The sequence below is a fragment of the Struthio camelus genome, chromosome 4, assembly GCF_040807025.1.
Source record: "Struthio camelus isolate bStrCam1 chromosome 4, bStrCam1.hap1, whole genome shotgun sequence".
NCBI lineage: Eukaryota > Metazoa > Chordata > Aves > Struthioniformes > Struthionidae > Struthio > Struthio camelus.
This window is the reverse complement of record NC_090945.1, coordinates 49,164,485-49,185,438: the sequence shown is the minus strand read 5'-3', so window position 1 is coordinate 49,185,438 and position 20,954 is coordinate 49,164,485. Positions and strand designations below refer to the sequence as shown.

Sequence of the window (20,954 nt, the reverse complement as noted above, 5' to 3'; positions counted from 1 at the left end):
AAAGCCTTGTATTGTTGAGAGGACATTTCTTTTGCAGTTTCCGGGGTAGTTTTTTCCTCCGTTCTCAAGTTACTGTAAGCAACCATTCAGTAACTAAAATACTACTTTTCATTTATCTTCTCATTTATCTTTTTAGGACATATCTATGCCTCATCATTGCCATGATGACTATTTTGAGCCATACTTGATGCCTGTGGTATTAGGACAATACGTACAATCAGTATGGAAATAATACATTCTAATATTATTGCTCCAAAAATATAAAAAAATATTTAATGACATTAAATTGGTAAATTGTAATGAAGCCAGGAAATATGTCATAATGTTAATTATATTGTCCAACATGAAAAAGTCATGGAGTTCGCATTTTAATTCCTTAGGAGGGGAGAAAACTCTGGTAAGAGTAGTCAACACATTACTAGATCCATACATCTGAGGAGCTTTACAAATAATCAGGAATAATACTTCATTTGCCTTTTTACAGGCCTACGAGTCTAATTTATGTGGCAAACAAACAATTTTACAAACAGAAGCAAGTTCAAAGAAATTTTGGCACAGCATTAAAAATTAAATATGCTTAGGCAGATTCTGATGACCTTTAGGTCTAATTAAAGTGATCGGTTTTGCTCTAGTTTAGGAGTCTTCTTCTTTGAGACAGTCTAACCTCTGGTTGCTGTAGTAACAATATTGCCTAAGAATTATCCTTTAAATGATAGATTGGGCTAAGGGCAAAAGTCAGGTATCTTTTAAGTCTGCAATCTCTTATTTAAAGTCTTTCTCTCAGAGCACTCTCTTTTTAACCTCAAAACTTTTCCTTTTAAGTTTACTGGAATAAAAGTGCATTTTAAGCCAGCAAAATACTTAAAATGGACTTGTGTTAATCTGACAGACCTAGAGCGTTATTGCAACAGATCATTTAAGTCTCATTGGAGATAAATCCCAAGGATCAAACTTGGGAATGCCAAACATGTTTCCTGCTAAGCTGCTAAGTTGGTTTGGGGACTGGTATCATCAAGTGTTAGAAAAAGGGAAAAAATGATGCTTGATGAGTGCCCTCTGCATACCCCTGAAAAAGGCAGGCTATAGCTAGATCTCCCATAGCCCTGGAATTAAGCCATTAACATTATCATTAATGAAATTTCTGCAGAGATTCAACACTCTCTGCCTCATTCGGAGAGAATATTTGCCTTCCATTTTCTTCCTAATAAAACGGATAGACTTCTCTGCACTGTTTCAGTCAACAGTGGATGGGAATGGGGATAACTGAAGACCATTATCAGGGAATTTTAGTACGAAAATATGTTAAAGAAATTGTTTAAGCAATTTGAAAGATTTTAATAACTGCACCAACAAAAAGAGAGGAGGACAAACCACACAGCAGGGCTCTTCTGTGCCCTGTGACAAGCAAGGCATCACTGAAAAATAAATAGCCATACAAAAAGGCAAAAGAAAGCAACTTTAGATGGGAAAAATATGTTCAAAACTATGCACACTTAAACAGAAAACAAGCTGCTTAGAACTGATAATTCATGAAAGTCATAAAACTGGAGCTTCCAAAAGTATGAGGAAAATATGGAGTAACAGGAGATATGAGAGACAAATCTGAAGTCTAGTCCTCTTGTCTGGTCTCATGACCTGTTGTGAAAATCATTCAAATATAAAATATATGGCATCAGAACAACAAAAGAATTAAAAAAATTGAATGCGTAATGTCCTTAAAATACTCGTTGAATATGGTATCCACATTAGGAACTCTCTGGTTCTTAAAATCTAAAAATAGAAAGTCTGTGCCTATTCCAGTATAACAGTCTTTTAAAAAAGAATACAGATAAATCAACATAAGTATATTAAATTTAATTCCAGTCTCCTGATGAGGGTAGTTCACAAATACATCTCAACACAGATGGAGAGTTAGAATGCTGATGAATAATACATACATTTTTCAGCTTCAGGTAAATCATTTATCCCTATAATTACAAGTCAGAAAAGTGATTTAATGATTTTCTAACATCTGATTCTTAACATCTTTTTTCCAGAATTAGGAGAAATACATTGACCTTATTCTGCATTAAAAATTGCTTATGAAATTAATTTATTTTGCAATTTAGCTAATACTGAAGTAAACAATATTGTTTCATACCTAATTGGATATTCTCTAATGTGAAATTGTTCTTAATCACTCATTTTTACAGAGATTATTTAAATAAAATTTTACTACTACTTTTTTATGGCAATGATGCAATGGAACACAAATATGAACAAATAGTTAAATAATAAAATTCAGCTTGAAATTTTTTAACGTACTTTATGCAGAGAAAACGATCTTCTTTTATGCATCACCACAGAAAGCAAACCAGCTTGCTTTCATTAGGGGTAGGAAAGATATTAATTTGAATCTGGATGGTTAATATTAATCGTTAGCTAGATTTAAAATAAATCATCTCTGAGAAAACAAAAAGATAATTGTCCTTAAAATCATTCCTATAGATAGCGTTATTATTCTATGCATCTACCCAAATACAGTACACCCCTCAGCATAACTAATAAATACATGGTTGTACATGCTTGCTGTAAGGTGAAATATGTGAATTCTCATTGGTAAATATTGATGAATTATTCTATCTACATTGCATACTTAAAAACTTAGACATTTTTATAACAATAAATCACACCTTCCTGAACAAAACAATTCCTTAGTTTTGCTAAAGAAATCAAAATTTCACCACTAGCACAAGACAGGTAAAGTTAAAAAGAATAAAAAAATCTCAAAACCATAGAAATTACTGCTTCAACTAAACTACAGATTCTTACTCCCATAGAGTGGATCAATTAGCAGCTTGATCCATCCCAAGTACATAATATAAGAAACTCCAAATTATGGATAAAACATCCATCCTGCAATAGGTACAGCTATTTACCCCCTTGAAAAAAAAGTCTTCCTTTGTTAAATCCCCATGCTGAGACTTTTGGATTGACTCCAAAAGATGCAATACATCTTAAATAAGAGCACAGCTTGGCATTCTTTTTCACATCTCTTTCTATTTCGTATTTTATTTTATATACTTATATAGAATTATGAATGAATGAAAATAATTTGTTTTCTCTCCCAAACTGTAGGTAACGCTGTTTCATATTTTTAAGCAACTGCTACATTATATGCAGGAGCTTTTGCACTTTTTCAATATTTAGTTTCTACATACTACTTAGTGTCATACGAGCAAAGAAAGATACTGTCATTTCTTGGTAATTAATTATTTAGCTATATATGCAGAACTTGATTAAGCAGAAATAAGTGTAATTGGAATTGCAATTTTGAATAGAAGCCATTTTTTAGCTCCAGTTTAAATCATATATTTAAAAAGTGATGTGAGATTTGTTAATCGCAACAATGGACAGTTGCTAGTTAGATTGAAAACCCTGTTTTTACTTTAACATATTAAGAAAACATACAATCATATTAATTTTAGAAGAAGAGTCTCAACCACTGAATAGCCAGTTTCACTGCAGAATATACTTTCGTTCCTGGAGCAATGCTTTTAGGATCCTCTTCCACAGTTGTGGATACAATACCTGCTAAAGATTATAGTACAGAATGATATGCAGGTACACATCACGTGTATTAACTGTAATTATTTAGTAGTCATTTTTCTGATTTACCCAGTAAGAAAATTAAAAGTTAATACAAGCCTAAAATTAGCTGCTTACAGAGAGCAAAACAGAAAATCTCAAAATGTAAATAGGTAATACTAAACTATATAAACTACATAAAGGTAATACTAAACCACATAAACTACATTGGCTAGTTAAAACACTACCACTTAATAACAGTTACAGAATTCTGATTTCCAGAGTTTAGGACATAAAAATGCTATTCTCCTCTACAGAAAAAGCTCAAGGGATAAGAACAGACACATATAATAATAGTATCAAAATTATCAGTGATATAAAGCCTATTCATAAAGCTAAGCTGTTATTTATGGACCGCATTTAAAACTGGCATTTAAGATAAAATTAGATAAATAGAGCTGCTGTACATACACAAAAGGCTGTAACTACAGAGTATTAAACTATGGGAAAGCATATTCCTTAATCTGAAGATGGAGAGATTTCAAGACTTGACTCTGTTCCCAATGGCATCAGTAATGTTGTTTTAAGTGTATCGAAATTTTGCCCATGTTCTTTGCTCAGTTACTATTCACCAACAGATATCAGAAATTTCTTACTCACAATATCAGGATCAGGCAAATCTATTTTGTATATAATAGCTAAGACTTTAGCTAAAATTCACTGCTAAAATCTTTAAGAAACTCAACATGTTGAAAAGCTTTTCTAAGACCTCTGTGAAAAGGGGGAAATTCCGTCCTTGAAGGGGAAAGGCTAGATGTGTTGTGAACAATTATTTTCAGCAATAATTTAAAAAGTTATGAAAACTCCAGACTCAGGATAGTCTTCTGTCTATGTAAATAATTGTTCTGCTCATCCAGATCACTAGCTTACTATGGAAAACAGTAAGAATTACAATCATGTATCTAGCAAGGTACTTTTGCCCATAAATTTGACTGATGCATCTCTCTTGACTACTTCATGGGCTAAGCACTTCAGTCTCATCCTACAAAACCCAGTATATGTGGGGAATAAAATATTCTTTTAACTTTTCAAATTCTCAACTGACAAATAAGTCCAGGGTATCTCCTTATAGTCCAAATTAATGTTAAGTGTAAATCCAATGCTGTGCAATCCAAAGCAGTAATAGAACTGAAATAGAACTCTGGATGTATAACAACTGCCAACTTGCTGATATTAAAATTATATGAAACATTTTCCCTTAGCTGAAGAAATATACAATAATTTTCATCTGTAGGTAACACCATAGACAGGAAAAGCATATAGTGCACATATAATATGTCACCAAGTCATCATCCTGACAAAGCAATTTAAAATCAAAGTAACACTTCTGTGCTTTCAATACAGTTCTTGTAAAACATGGATTAAATTAACATTTTACACAATAATACTTCGATTTTAGTTTGAGAAACATTATACTGTGAATCTGCAAAGATTTTGATGAATACCCTGTTAAGATAACAGCCCAGTCAGCCGCAGTATTGTTTATAATCTTAATGTTTTTTACATGGCAATGAAGGAGCAATAATTTTGTCCCACTGGGAACAAAGTAGTATCGAATGCTGAAGGGCATTCAAAGAAACTACAATTCGATTACTCTTTTTTTCTATGTCTATTTGATTACAATGAGTAAATTGTATTTGTTTGTTTCATAAAATGATGCTAAAAAACAGTCTTACGTGATAACTTTTCTAGTGATGTTGACCTACCTCCAATATAGTTTTTCCATTATTTAAGAGCTCAGTCTGGCATCTATGTGGAATAATTGAATTAAATTTACTAGGTTATATTTTTAGAATTACTCAGCTTTTACTGAATCTATGCTTCCATTGACCTAATGTAATCCGGACTCAACTAAGTGCTTCTTTCATTGAGAATCTGCCTGAATAAACACTGAACAAATTTTAAGAACCACATGATTTAGGACATAGTGCTCTCTCTGAGGTTAAAGGGCATCTATCAAACTATGTAAACCTTTTTTAGGGTCACCTGTCTTTGCCGAATTGCAAATGTATTAAGACTACTTGTAAGAATAGTTTTGCAGAATTGGGTTCCACACAGTATAAAAGACTTAAGACTTCATAGTCCTTATTGTTTTGGTAAGAGAAAGACTTTCAAAGATGTTAAGCATTTGCATATAGTGTTGATAAGCAGCTTACATATCTGCACAAAAGAATACACCTATTCTAACGTAACGCATGTAATTAAATAAAACTGTTAGGTCTGAAGACACTTCTGCAGCTCCTCTTTGTACTCTGAAATCTTTGCTTTACTGGCATCAACAGGAGTTAGTTATATCATAGATGTAAACACATCAAGAATGTGATTTTCACTCTAACTTTAATAAAACGATGAGAACTCATGAACTCATATGCTACATCTGTACTGGTAAGTGAAGCAGTGCCAGGGATCATTCCCAGGCACAGAAACTCTGAGCCAGCTAGAACCACTTTCCCCAGCAGTTCCTGGGAATGGTTAAGGTTAATGAGCGCTCAAAAGTGTTCCCAGCAGACAGTCTGCATGCAGCTACCTCTCTAATAGTATTACATAAGCCACTTTTCCCCCACTGTCCTGACTGCCAAAGCACAGTCTGCATTATGTTTAATTTACTAGTTTAAACTAGCAGTGTCGTACAGTCATATGTGCTGCAGCAGGAGCAGAATATGATGCTACATTAAATGAAAAATAAATAGAAGAAAATGGAGTAGACTATTAAGCAGAGGACCAATCCCACTGTAGTCTGATTTAAACATATGGTTAATATTGGAATTAATATTTCTTTCAAAGTCTGGAAATTGAAGAAGAGGTGACACACTATCCTCTGTAAGAAAACAAAATTGTAATCCAAATATCTAGTAATTGTGGGAGATCCACTTTAAGTTCTCCCATTTGCTTAAAGGAGCTTAGTTCTCATCAGCTGTGAAACCATCCTAATTGCTGGTCTAGTGATATTGTATGAATAGGTACATACTCCATTTTTTCTGTTGGATCACATTCAGCGGGAAGGTCGTAGTGGGTTTAGAACAGATCTCTTCACCTCTTTGACACTATTTGTAGGGATTAGGAATATCTTCTATTGCTAAAAGTAGGAAGGAGAAATAAATGATGCTTTGATAGGTTGTAGAGGGGTTCTGTTTCTTTTCTTTTTTTTTTCCCAAAGAAAGTATTGACACTGCTGAAATGTCTGTAGAATCCAATATTGATAATAGTTCAACAGGTTCTTCTGGACTGAATGGGGTTAAATAATTTTGTTGTTTAATTTTCATTTCTTTTATTCTTCCATGCATTATTAATCTATAATTTATGGAGTAGTTGAGTTCTTGTTCAAATTATCTTAAGATACATTTTTATATCAGCTCAATTGTCTATGTGCTTTTTTGTGTTTTATTGACTTCTTAAAATTTGTTTTAATAACAATTAGGTTTTAAATTAAGGTCTTCTCAGTACATAGCAGTCAAAGGAAATCTAACCATTTGCACTGTATCCAGATATGTATAAAGATCTTTAAACGAGGATAAATAAAAAAAAAAATTCTGTGCACCATGGCCCCCCCCACCTCAATATTTTCTTCTTTGCTTGCTTTTTTAGAAGATCTCTTACTACCATTTGATAATATTAGCTTGGTCATATTTTCTGCCCTTTCACACTGAAGTTGAATGCCAAGTAAAGAATATTACTTACTGCCAAAGGTTTTCAGAGAGTGTAATTAAAAGTTTGTCTCCCTGTTTTTATTTAGCTTTTCCTGGCATTTGACTAATTTGGCAGCATATGGTAGGTTTGTTTATCAGCTGGTGCATAGTAATTAAAGTAGTGTTTTAACAGAGACACACATTTCAAGAAATGTGCTCTATTTATATTTTAGTGGAAGATATGTTTTTAAAAATGTACACATAAAATCTTGAATTTAATTCTGAAATCTGGAGGTATCTGGAAGGAAGTGTGTCATCACTTATGCAATTCACTTTATCATAACTCAGCCTTAGAAAAATGTATTGACAGGTATCTGAATTAGTGTGACAGAAGCGTGCCCTACAGAACAAATTCAGAAATAGAGTAGGTTAATGAAGTATATATATTTAGGAGACTGACAAAAATTCCTTTGGCAAAATGTCTTTCATGTTGTAGACAGCCGATGTACACTGTTTAGTCATTCAGATTTTTCAATATTTGCCTTAGGAAGCATAATTAAGTCCATAAGGGTACTGGGAGTTTCACACTGATAGTATGTTTACTGGTAATATTCTGATATTTAACAGCTATTTCTTCTGGAAAAGAGAATGCATTGTTTTTGTGCATAAAAAAATAAGTTCATCCATTTACGAATTATATCAAGAATGAATGCAGACCACTACATGTAGCAATATAATTAACAGTCCGGCTTAAATCTCTGTTCTACTCATATATCTCTATCTATTTGTCATGGAATTTGAACATTCAGATATTTACCAAAAATTAATGTAAGTTATTTTCTTTTTAATCTTGAATATTTGCTGTCCATTCAATTGCTTGTCGCAAAGGAAATTTAGATTTCTATGACATGTAGCTATATAAAATTTATACTTTAAATAAAAATGTACTATATTTTGAACTGGTACTCCTTTTCTTCTCCATGACTTAGTATACAGTTAAAAAACCGTCAATATTACCCAGCAATTTGAGGAAAGGAGGCAGATGTTTAGGATCTGATGCACTTATTGACCTCAGCCTGGCAAATAATCTCAGAAATTAAAATGAAAACCAAAAAAATAAAAAACAAAATAAAATCATAAAAATATCATAAAAGACAATGCCAGTAAGAACAGAATCTTGAACAAAAGTAGTTTGATGTCAGCAAAAGGAATTATACTAAGATGTACAAAAGATAAATTACTTTCAATAGAGGAAGAATGGATTTCTTCATTAACTGCTCTAGCAACAGGAGAAAATGATATACTACCTTACAAGACAGAATAGACTTATGTGATAGCATCTGAAAACTATTCATAGATTATACATAAAAACACTAATGACACTTCCAGTGCACTGAAATAACAGGTTACATGTACTGAGAGCTCAGTCAGGATTTTACAGTTGCTACCTCTCTTGCCAGTCCATACTAAAAAGAATAACAAATACAATTTAATAAAATTATATTTGCTTGTTCCCAGAACAATTCTTTTAGTCATATTTTAGACTTTTACCACCTGACAATTCCTGTATCACAGTGATGAATCATACGTAAAATTCCTTCATGAGACACTGAATTACATCAACCTATACGAAAGTAGAACGTAACATACGATTTTTGTGTATTCGTATGTACTAGAATAGGTTGTAGTCTCTACAGTCTAGAGTCCTAGCCTCACTACAGTCTCAAGGTCTGTGGGAAAATTTCAGGCCATTCATAGTCTCAGTTTTTCTTTTCTCCAGATTTACAACACATATTTCGCACAAAGAGTAATTTTTCTAATAGTACTTTTAAAATAAGATGTCTGCATAAATTTTTTTACCCACTTCTTATGCCTAGCCACGTAAACTTCTAAGCCCTTTGAGATACAGATTGGATATGTTTGTTGAGTAATATCGGCACAGTGGAACCTTCTCAATTAGCTTGGAAATATTTTGCAATGTGGAAAAAAAATAAAAAAGATTATGCTTGTGCTAAGGTAAAGAAACAGTTTTATTTTAGCCCTCATCAGCAGTTTGCCTAGATAAACTTTCAAGCTATTCCCAGCTGGCTATGGCCTCCAAGGCTCACAACTGAGTCTTGGTGCATACAACAGTCCAGTAGTGGTGCAGCACAGCAATGCTCACAAACAAATTCTGCCGATGGCAGAAACTTCCAGCTTTTTCCTACAAAATTCCTCCGCACCATCTGGTAAGCTCAGCATATGTGAACCTGGGGAAGTGGCAGTGGAACAAAGCCCAAGACACTGAATGCTAAATACTGGATGAGCTCAAAAACCTATCCAGTCTTCTGAAATCAAATGATAATATATGACTGGTATAAGTTCACTGCACCATATGTTAAAAAAAGAAGTGTTAAACAAATAAAAGTATTTAATGAAAACAAGATAATATTCTGGAAAACTAAAAGATTCCTTATCTAAAATATCTATGAATGTAATATATATTAAGTGGAAGGCCTTTGGTAAGATACAGAAAACATCTATGTTAGCTAACTCAATGGGACAAAATTAAAGAGATTAGCGCAAATTAGATTAAATAAGGTAGTCTTTTAAGATATGAAGAAATAAATTACTATATATTCATCTAAGTGCCAGATGAGGAATAATATGTGCTATAAACTCTGAAATACCTTCCCAATAAAGCCTCACTACACTCACAATTTGAAGGAAGCAACCAATTCTTAGGTTATCAACGGCTGCAGAAGAGAAAAGAAAATGTACCTTACTCATTACTGTGTCTCTTCTTCTATAGCTTTGCTTTCATTGCTCAAATCAGGTCACCGCTCCCTCTCCTTGTTTAAAAATTTAAAGTTTTCCACAGATTGCTAACATTTTCTTGTCTCTTCCATATGAATGAGACATATGGTTACTTTTCAATTTCACAATAGATTTTAATTCAGTAGTACACCTATACACAATAGGCAACACCTACTATAACATATACTTGCTTTACATTATGTCACAAATCTTTACACGTGGCCTTTTAGAAAATGTATTTCACTGGTTTAGGTTTCCCTTTTCTAAGAAGCTGTTAAACCTTTTCATTACATTTGACCATTCAAATATCACAGGTTATAGGATCATATTTTTCAAGTAATTCTTTAATGGCACATCACCTAACAAACACAAACATTAATTCGCAAACCCAACTCCTAATTTTCACATGAATAAACTGAGTGCACTAAAATGCTCACAATGTAGGAAATGCACATGCAAGTTAGACATGCAAAAAAGCATACAGGTAATCTGAAGCTCTCATCCAGATGAAACAGATCCTACTAAGATTGTAAGATAAGGCTGCCATCTTACACAAGCCAAGGTAGCCACATTAAGGACCACAGAAATATGACAACTTGGTAACTGTTTAGAATCAGTACTTTCAATAGAGGATTTAGGGAAAAGAATAAAATTCCTCAGGCTTTCCTTCTGGTTTACCTACACTAATCTCCCTGACTCCCACACTAGTTTACGTGCATCACTTGTCATAAGCTACACTGAAAACTTGTTTACATGGCATAAACAAGCTGCAATTTTCTTATCTACTGCGTTAGTGCAAGCTACTAGCTATAAATAAGAGCTTGTATTTCTAAAAAAACTTAAACAAAAAAGATAATTTCGTATGTATTATTTAGTATTATTAATTTCTCCATCCCATGGGATTTGTGTTATCTATAGATTCTTATAATTTATATCTGAACATTCAAACCTTGTAGGAGGTTTAAATATTCTGCAGTCAAGCCACATTACTATAGTCCAACTACAATAGTCCAACTGTAGGCACTTAGTGATTTTGCACTCACATTTAAAGGTATATTTCCACCTCTTTTCTTATTTGTATCACAAGATGATGTCAAGAGGAAACAAAACATTCTAGTCTGTGGGACTGATAACAACATTAATGATGCTTTCAATGTGTTTCTGTTATTTTTAGTTTCTGAATGATATCCCTGCAATTGATGTGTTTTTCAGTAGTTCTTTTTTTCCTTTTCTTAAATAACCTTCTTTTGCTCCATATATATTTACTTAATTTATTGACTTGTGAGAGACGTGTAATCCAGATCAGAAATCTTGCCCTGACCTGTGAAACGTGTCAGAACAGGTCCTGACATGGATTACAAAATAAAGGCTTGAGTTACCTTTTGTGCCTTTAACTAAGGACGAAATTAGATTCAAAACCATTCATCAGGTAACTGAAGAACCAAAATACTGCAGAAAGAAATAAAGATTGATCATTACTAAACTATGCAGCTTACATATAATTAGGACTCTGCAGTTTAACTTATAAATACTCAGCAATTTTTGCTATAGGATTTTGGACTTCTGGTCAATACAACATACTGAATGCAGTGATATTATTTCACATTTAAAAGGCACTCATTTCAGTCATGGAGCTGACTTGAACTGCCTTCTACTGCCTTCGCTCCGTGATTCTACCTACACGGGCAACAAAAAACTATTGTTGAGGCACAAGTGCATTTTTACAATAAGAGATCAAAGGATGAAATTAGCAGTACAAAAGCTATAAAAGTGGGACCGATACTGTAGTTTGTAGACTTGATACTTTAGAGAAAACCTAAAATTTAAATTCGTATAAATCTTGCTATGTATCTTTTGTGGAGAATAGCCATAAGCAAGTCTTTGTTCTCGGCTGCTATTATAATGCATTTAGCATGTATTTTGATGCATTTAGCATGTATTTTGATGTATTTGATGTCTTGAGCATTTTTATACCATAAGAAATAATCATTGCTTACTGATCAACACTTTTTTCAAAACTGATTAGCTTCATCTGGTATCCCTGGCATTATAATTAATATATACTATTTCTATTTATCATTATACAGCTAAAAACAGAAATGGAAGACCAATGAAGAGTTACATTGTTTATGTTTCCCTGAAAGCTTTCTTTCCTTGATTATTAAAATGCAAACTTCCATATTTCTTCAGTTTTCACTTTGACAAAATCTGAGAAAAAATTGTAGCAGCACTGACAGTCAATTAAAGTGATCACAAGATTTCTCATATGATATTTTTAATATGCATCATTTTAGAATAGCTTTCTTCTACTGTCTTGTAGTACAGGAAATTCATGAGAAGATATATCTTTAAAGATGATTTATATGGAAAGTCTCTAATAACAATATTTTCATTGCATTAAAATAAGCTTTTTGGCTCAGATCTAAGCATACAATAGCATACAACTATTTCTCCAAAGGAGGAGCTACAGGAAAGAACTACATCCACCTTTGCTCTGAGGAGTTCTTGACATGATAGAAGAGCCATCTTTACACTAATAAATAGGAAGGATTATCTCAAGGCTTTTCCATTTTCCATGTAACTCCTGTCTTCTAAAAATTAATTGACAGCAGGAGCTGACCAAAACCAGAAGTAAATCTCTTGGATTAATTCTAGGCAGTATTTCCGAAAGTATTGTCTATCAATTTAAGTCTTCACCTATGCAAAGACAGAAAGATCAAAATGCTGAAAAGAACCAGATCTAATAGAAAAAATGAAACCTCTGATTGATGAGGGAAAGTAGGGACATCTTAGAAACTCTGTACTTTAATGCATACAGACATGGTAACAAGCTAAGAGAGAAATTATGTGTGGTCAAACCAGGGCAATGCACATCAAGACTACTTGGTCTATTTACCTGTCTCTCACATAGCCAGTGCAGTTTTGTCTAGTACAGTGCAAATACCTCTCCTTTATGTATCTCAGGTTTCATGTCTGTAGGATGGGTTGTCTGCTATCATATGGGTGTGATATACTACCGGTGTAAACTGGTAAGACAATAAAATCCTTAATTAAAAATTCTCTACAAGTTAATCAAGTGGACCTGTGTCAAAAAAGGAAGAAAAAGCTTGTTTTGCACGTTTTCCATGTCTCAGAGTTAGAACCTCCTCAGCTTGACTCCGTGGAAGATCTTTCAGGGTTTGGTTTTCTGTACACCCCATACTGTCAGTCTTAATTTAAAAGTATAATTAGTATTTAAGAAAATAACAACATAATAATCCGAATCCATAACTAAGATTTGTTTGTCTCCTACATGGAGATTCCTAAAAGTTTTGCAACACATTCTAAGTCACAAAGCCATTTTGCACATTCAATGGCAGACACTGTTATTCACGAAGGATTGTAATCCCCAACTGCCATTTTGCCAAATAAATTGGAAAATAAGGAACTGAGAAAAGTTGACCTTGCAACATAAAATATGTTATCAGCACTGCACCTAGTTCAGCAGGAAAATAAACTACATTTTTACAGTTTGAATACTATAACAAGTAGCAGGGAACATGAACTTAGGGGCTGTCTCTGACAGATGCTGCAAAGCTCCAGACCACATGGAAGAAATTATTTTTGCAGAGCACCTAAGAGGGAAAGAGTGACTGACAGCATAAAAAAAGTAGAGCGGAGAAAACACCAGAAAAGAAGGTCTTGACCTAGCATCATGAAAGAAGAGCACAAAATCAAGGAACATCATCAGGACCAGAGACCACCACAAGCACAATACAAGAAGGACTCTCCTGTGGACATGCATAAGATCTATTCAATTCATAACTAACCACAGATTTACCTCTTTGTAAAAGACACAGACTCAATGTGAAATATTCTGTAATTATACTAAAGTCACATTTTCTATGACATGACATCTGATTCTGTTTTTGCTTTGGAGTGCTACGCTAATCCAGAAAATCTATTCACCCTCACTGAAGGGATTCCCTAGCCCCTCTCCTTTAAGAACAACCTGGTGAGTTGTCTGAAAGTCTTCCCTCTGTCAGCTAGCACAACTAGTGAGTGATGACAGTCCTCAACTGGTGATTCACTTGGCGCTTCACTTGGCAAACAATCTGGGCGGAATCTGCAATACTGCATAAAAACTACTGCCAACTGAAATAACTCCACATGCTAGCAGAAGGTTTCTAGTGCAAACACTGCACTGAATGAAGAATGTGACAGTGTCTCACAAAATAAATGGCAGAAACAGAAAGCACTCACTAACATTTTCAGCATCAAAAATGCATACTACAGACTGGAATAGATTTAAAAAAAAAATGACATCCCATTCAAGCAGCATTTTGAACAAAATTCTCAAACTTAAAGGCTAAAAGTTAGGAGACCCTGTATCTCTTTGTTGCTTCGTTTATTACTTCTATAAGCAATATCTTCCGAGACATTCAGTTTTGCACAGGTACCTTAGAAAGATTAATTAATCTAGGCATTTTTTTTTAAGCTGGTGATAACAATTTTCCATACATCTTTACTTACTCAATTTGATTAGCACTTTAGTATTATTATTGCTACTAATTCTTATGATTATTCAAGTAAAAGAAAAAAAATGGTTGCAATTGCATGGAAAAAAGTTAAGCAAGTAAATAGATCTTCCCTCTTCTCTCTTAAAAAACAATCAAATAAAAAGATAAGATTACTTCTTGAGGAAACGTACTTTAAGTACCAGTGGAAATATTACTGGAAATCAAGCTAATAGAAAACTAGAATATATTATGTTGAAAGATTTTAAGGAGAATACATGTATGTGTATGTACACACACATGTACTGATATACCACAATAGCACTCTTAAGGAAGCACTAAAAGCTTAGCAGTAATGGGAAACAGAGGCAATCCTTATCTACATAGGAGCAGGTTGCACACATAGAGTGAGGCAAAATGAGGGGGAGCCAGCAAAATTCCCTTTGCTCCAACCAGTAATCCATCCCTGAAAAAAATGAGGGAAGTGACTGAATTAAGGGTGACTATAAATGCAATAGCTGTGCTTACTGAATTGATGAAAAAAAAAAAGGAAAAGACAATTTGGGAATACTGACTATATTGACAATATACCCATTGAGAAAGAATGGACAAGAGAATATTTCTAATAATTGAATAACTTCAGTCTGTATGATTTTACATAATTTTTTTGCATAATTTAAAGCTGTAATTTTTAGAAAAAAGTGACATCGGTAACCCTGTTTCTGTTAGATTCTTAGATAGACAGTATCTATTTTCATATACTTCTAAAATTGTACAACTTAAAATATTCTAATCATTCTTTGTATTGGCCTCCTCTCATAACTCTATTTCACTGCTTTTTCACTGCTTTCACTGCTTTTTCTGGGTCTGCATCACAATTTATAAACCATGCAATGGCTGTGGTTTCCTTATACGATACTTCAGAATTTTTGTAACACATGGACAGCATAACATTTTCATTAAATCAATTTTCTTCTTACTTTAAAAGCAAAGAAATGAAATTTATCATCAGTTTCAGAGGTTACATTGGGATCAGGCATTTGACTACACGTAAAACAGTAGCTAAAAATTGTTTGATATGCTTCCACCTTTTTCTTCTATGCTTTCTACATTCCTCTGTTCCAGTAGAGTTTAAGAATAAATAGATAGTTTTTCCAGTGGAAGGAAATTTCCAATGGAATTGGTCAAGAAGCTGCACTGACACCTGTATCGTTTAACATATTTAATAATTAAAATGGCATAAGGAGGGGAGTGGATACCTGTGGTAACAAATCTGGTTGATGACAAGAAAGCTGCCTTTTTGGACATGATGTGGACATAAAAATGATGCATAAAATACAATAATGATAAATGTAAACACATGTAGGGACTTAAATGGGACAGACTAAACACTGCCTCTGAGACAATTGGCAAAGGGAAATTTAAGAGATAAATGAGTTGCATGGACAGAAAGGGGAAGATGACATGATTATTCCCAATATGTAATAATACAGTGGCAGCACATGAAATTAGTAGCGAGCAACGTTAAAAACAAGCAGTGATTTACACACTTTTGCACAATTGCCACAGTATGTTATGGATGTTGAAAGTATTAACAGTTTTCAAAGACTAGACAGTGGAGAAGTCCATGGCTTGAAAGTCTAAACCTTAGCTTGAATAGTACCTGCCCTAGGCAGAAGTTACACAGGTGTTTAAAAAACCTGCAGAGAAGCTGTTCGGATGTAAATGGAGGAAGCAGTTTGATGCTGCTTACAAACACTTGACTGTAAAAAGTCTTAACTTTTGTTTGGCTTTTATGATTAGATTGATGTAGCTTGGCATACATTTAGCACATGTCGTAAGTAAAGTCAACGTAACAAGTAAGCGGAAAACTACTGAGAAGACAGATGGAAAGGGATACTGAATTAATGGTTAGTGCATATAATTACTAAACAATGTGTGTTATAAATCAGATGCAGGATGAGAATTTCGATTCACTGCAAGATGTGAACTGTATGACACAAACACTATGATTCTCATCACCTGAGGGTGGAAGAGTCATCTAACAGAAGAAATAACTGTTTTATTAGTGTAATTGTTCATGTGACTGTGATCCTGGCTGTCCTGGGCCTGGTAATATGCTTTTTTAGTTACACCAGCTAAACACTTTGAAATTCCAGCTGAAAGCTACAGACTTCTAAGTAAGGTGCAGGGGAATGCTTCAACTCTGCAAACCTCTCACCACTGTTGGGTGGGAGCTGAAGGGGACACCACAAAGAAAATCATTCCATACTTAAAATTACATATTTCATATTTATTAAATGCTAAGTCGCCGTATTTCTGGCCACTGTTTGAGATAAGAGTACAGTACTAAGTTAGAACAAACATGAACTTAGAGGCATTATATTGTTCTTTTATTCTTACTCTTATCTTTTCTTATATTTCACATTACTTTAAGATGCATTTAATTATTCCTTGAGCAAATGCTGAACTTTTTGCATACACTTGTCATAAAGGCTATAAATATGCTTGTATGCAGAACACCACTGTACAGAGCAGGAATACAACAGCCCTTTTAATAAGATTTTGCCTAGAATACCATGATCACTGTTGATCATGTAAGGCAAGGCTAAATAGTTTGACCAATAAGATAAAAACAAGCACAGTATATAGTCTTGCTATGAACTATCAAATGGACATAATAGATTTCAAAGGTCTGAATGAGAGGAATCTCTTAAGATAATACAAGAAGAGGATACTATGATCAAAGAAACCGAGGCTCAATATTAAGAATTCCTGTATCACAGTCAGCTTAACATCTCCAGGAATTAACTCACACTAAAGGTACGAAGCTAACATTTCATTTTGTCAGATTCTAAGATCTAATTTGGTCAGTGTGATCAGTTTGGCTTTTAACACCCAGACTCCAGATTATCGGACATTTTCAGGGCCTTTAATACACAAAAGCCTCCAGGAAGCTTTTGGTACATCAAAATTGCCAGACCCCAAATCAAAAGTAAACTTAAAACCATCAATCATCAATTGAAATGAATGACCTATCTACAATTGAAATGTAAGGAATCAAGAAAAAGACTTTATATTTTTCAGTACTCAAGCAGAAATATGACACAAATTTCTAAAAGGGCATTTCTAAAATGTCAATAAAGCTCTATCAAAAATGTGTACAAGTCCTGCTGTTCTACCCACTTAAGCTAGGACTAGAATTGGTCCACAGCGATTAATTTGAACTAAGTATGTATGGTATATGGTTCAGTTATTGACCCGTAGCACTTTCAGGTTCCTCTGAGAATGCTACATCTAGTGGCTCCAGTGCTGATGCGTGAAATGTTCTAACAAACCAGAAATCAATGCAGAGTGCACAGCAAACAGACATAGTCAATGAGCTATTCATTACCTTTTGCAAACCTTCAGTATAATTGGTGGATGGTCAATTTATACACTGTAATCAACTGTGGCTTTATTTTATGTCTTATATTTGGAGATAAAACAAGACCAAGAAACTTCATGTTTTATGTGCTCATAAGAAGACAAAATTGGATAAGTAGGTAATTAGATACCTGAATGCACCCTCCATCAAATAAAATATCACATTTGTCTGTTTGATCGCTAATATAAGCTGTTTAGTAAACAACTCAGTACTGTAGCCTGCAAAGACAGGTTATTGCGTGTGACGCTTTTAACTGTGTATTTTTTCTGATTGGTAATTAAAACCTAAATCCCAGGTGCTTTTTTAAATAAATTGTTGCCTTCAAGATAGCAATTTCTGCTACCAAAAGAGGGCACAGAGGATGTACGTATCAAAAATAATAACTGTTTATTCTTTTTTACTTTTCATAGAACCCTATTTTATCATAAACCTAATTAAAGTTAGTAAAGGACAAAGTTACCTTTTTCACTTTCCATTGAAAGCAAAACCCAACCCCATAATCATATCAACGTCATATAAAATGATTCAATAGCTTCTAAAAATAATCAGTCCATAAAAGATGACTGGTTCCAACGGAGAGCTGCCATGCAGAATTTATTTAAAAACCCTGAATGTAAGGTACAAGGAGCAAAGGAGGCAGCATGGCACTGGCAAGTGTAAAGGCAATTAATTTGCTTTACCATTCCTACGCAAAAGCAGATGGATTTGAGGCATCTAGACAACCTGTGCCTCCTGTTTGTTCAGTTCAGCTCAGTTCAATCTGCTGGGCTTCCAGAATGTCTAGGAAAGTTTTCAATTATGGTGTCCTGCACAGCATTCCCTCCCCAGTGAACTCTGTGAGTTCTGCACCGTCAGATGTGGAGGATTTAAGTGTCTTATGCTATGCAGTTCATCTAAGGGAATGATTACACAGTTTTTGTAGTGCAGTCTGACCATACTCTGAGCCAACAAAAAACACATGGTGTTAGCACAGTGCACAGCCTAAGATATCACACTTTACATCACTGCTGGGTTAATTGCAGCCACATGGTTTCATGGTGCAGAGCATAAGCAGAATAAAGTTGTGTCTGCTTAAAGCATTAAACAAGTGAACTTGATAATGTCTATGTGGGCATATCCCAAAGAACAGCACCTTCCCGCAATGCACGCACAAGGGAAAGAGTCAAAGAGGAGAAACTAAATGGTGTGAAATACAAGACATGAAAGGCTGAGTAACTTACAAACCAAAACATTAAGATCATATCTGAAACCACAAATAAATAAATATATTTGATGTCTATCTCTGCTCAGGTTAAGAAGCTGAATATTTTTGTTGCTGCTGTCAGTTCCTCTCCCAAATACTGCTCTGAATGAAAAGTGTTCCTAAATCTGAGTTTAATGCATGTCAGATTTCATTCTGACACTATGCTGATGAAAAATTATAGCCTGGTAAGGGCAAACTAATAAGAAAAGAAGCATATGAGGTAAGACAACAGAGTTACCTGAGCCACAGAGTATTAACAACTCCAAAGGTAAGTCAAAAACCCAACTGCCTAGGCAGCTATTCTTCAAAAACTTTTTCAACTGCATGACTTGTATCTGCAGGGAATGACTAAATAACACTTTGTTTCAAATATTTTTATTTAAACTGCTTCAGCCAGCTACTGCTCACATTAACTAAGAATTGAAAGTATGAAGTCTCAATGCCATTTTGTCGGAGTCGTCAACATTCGAAAGCCAAAGACCTAATTTAATTATTGGCAATTAGATTTGGGAGATTTGTTACTTCCATGGCTACGATATGATAATAAAAGGAGTAATCTACCCCTTCTATTCATCCTCACTATGCTAACTTATTTGCCAATCAGTCCTGGTAATTACTAGCTTCCTATTTTGTTAGAAATAAAGGAATTGGCTGCACTTCCAGGCTATGCAAATTTCAAATTAACATGTTTCTTATAAATAAATGCGCAACACATTCTCCACTACAGCTTTATGAATGCTTGGAGCAATTTTTAGTTTAGCGGTTTTTAAATAGGAAATAAAAAGAGCAGTAAATGGTGTAACTTCTCTCAAAAAGATTTAGGATTCAGCTATAACACAGATATTACTGAATGAGTCAAAGAAATACTGTCTAATCCTTTTCCCTTGTGGCTCTACTCATCTGAATTGTTATTCTCTTGAGAGAAACTGGAGGACCCAGAACAATTTAATTCCTTGCTATTGTGTTCAGCAAAAAGTTAAAGGAGGCACAAACTTTTATACATTCCTTTTTTTAAGTGTGTAATTCAGGAAAAGAAAATGTGGCAGAGACCCCATAAAAAATTTCTGTTTCAAGGTCTCATAAGATGCAGTGAGTAGAAGACAGAACGGAATTATCTGTACAGAGAAGCTGAACTAAAGATCCATGGGCAAACCAAACATTTCTATATTTTAATATTTAATATTTTGTTTTTGAATGTGCCACATATTGAATATTAACAAACTATTTTAATGATAGACATAATTCTAAAAATGTCAAGTACGAAAACTCCTATAGCAGAAAAGCAGATTCATTAAATACCAAAAAGACGTATATTTATGAACAAATATTCCAAAATTTTCTATGAAGATGGGTTTCTATGAGAACAGATTCTCACAATCTATTTCTATGAGAACATGATTTTTAAGTAGTTTGTTGCAATGTGCTCAAATTTCAGTTTAATTTTGAAGGATATCTGTCCTTGAAGGATGTTTAGGAATTTGAATAAATTATAGCCATAATTGGCTTAATATTGCTGGATCATCCATAATAGAATAGTCATTGCACTATTAGTCTACAACTAAGCAAAGAAAAGCGGACAGGACTATACACCCCGAACAAAATATGCTAAAAAGAATGTAAATCCTGAAAGGTAGCATGGTACCATATGGAATAAAAATGTTACAAAAATGATTGGTGTAATGTGGTACACATATTATGCTCAAGTGCAAGATACACAGTCTGATACTAACATTGTTCTA

The 20,954-nt window shown here is 33.9% G+C and overlaps 1 protein-coding gene across 1 annotated transcript in view; it reads right to left on the bottom strand.

The window, feature by feature from the left end:
- The window catches only part of TENM3 (teneurin transmembrane protein 3), a 1,330,030-nt gene that overhangs the window by 1,243,792 nt on the left and 65,284 nt on the right, over positions 1 to 20,954 (bottom strand). The window lies entirely within an intron of this gene.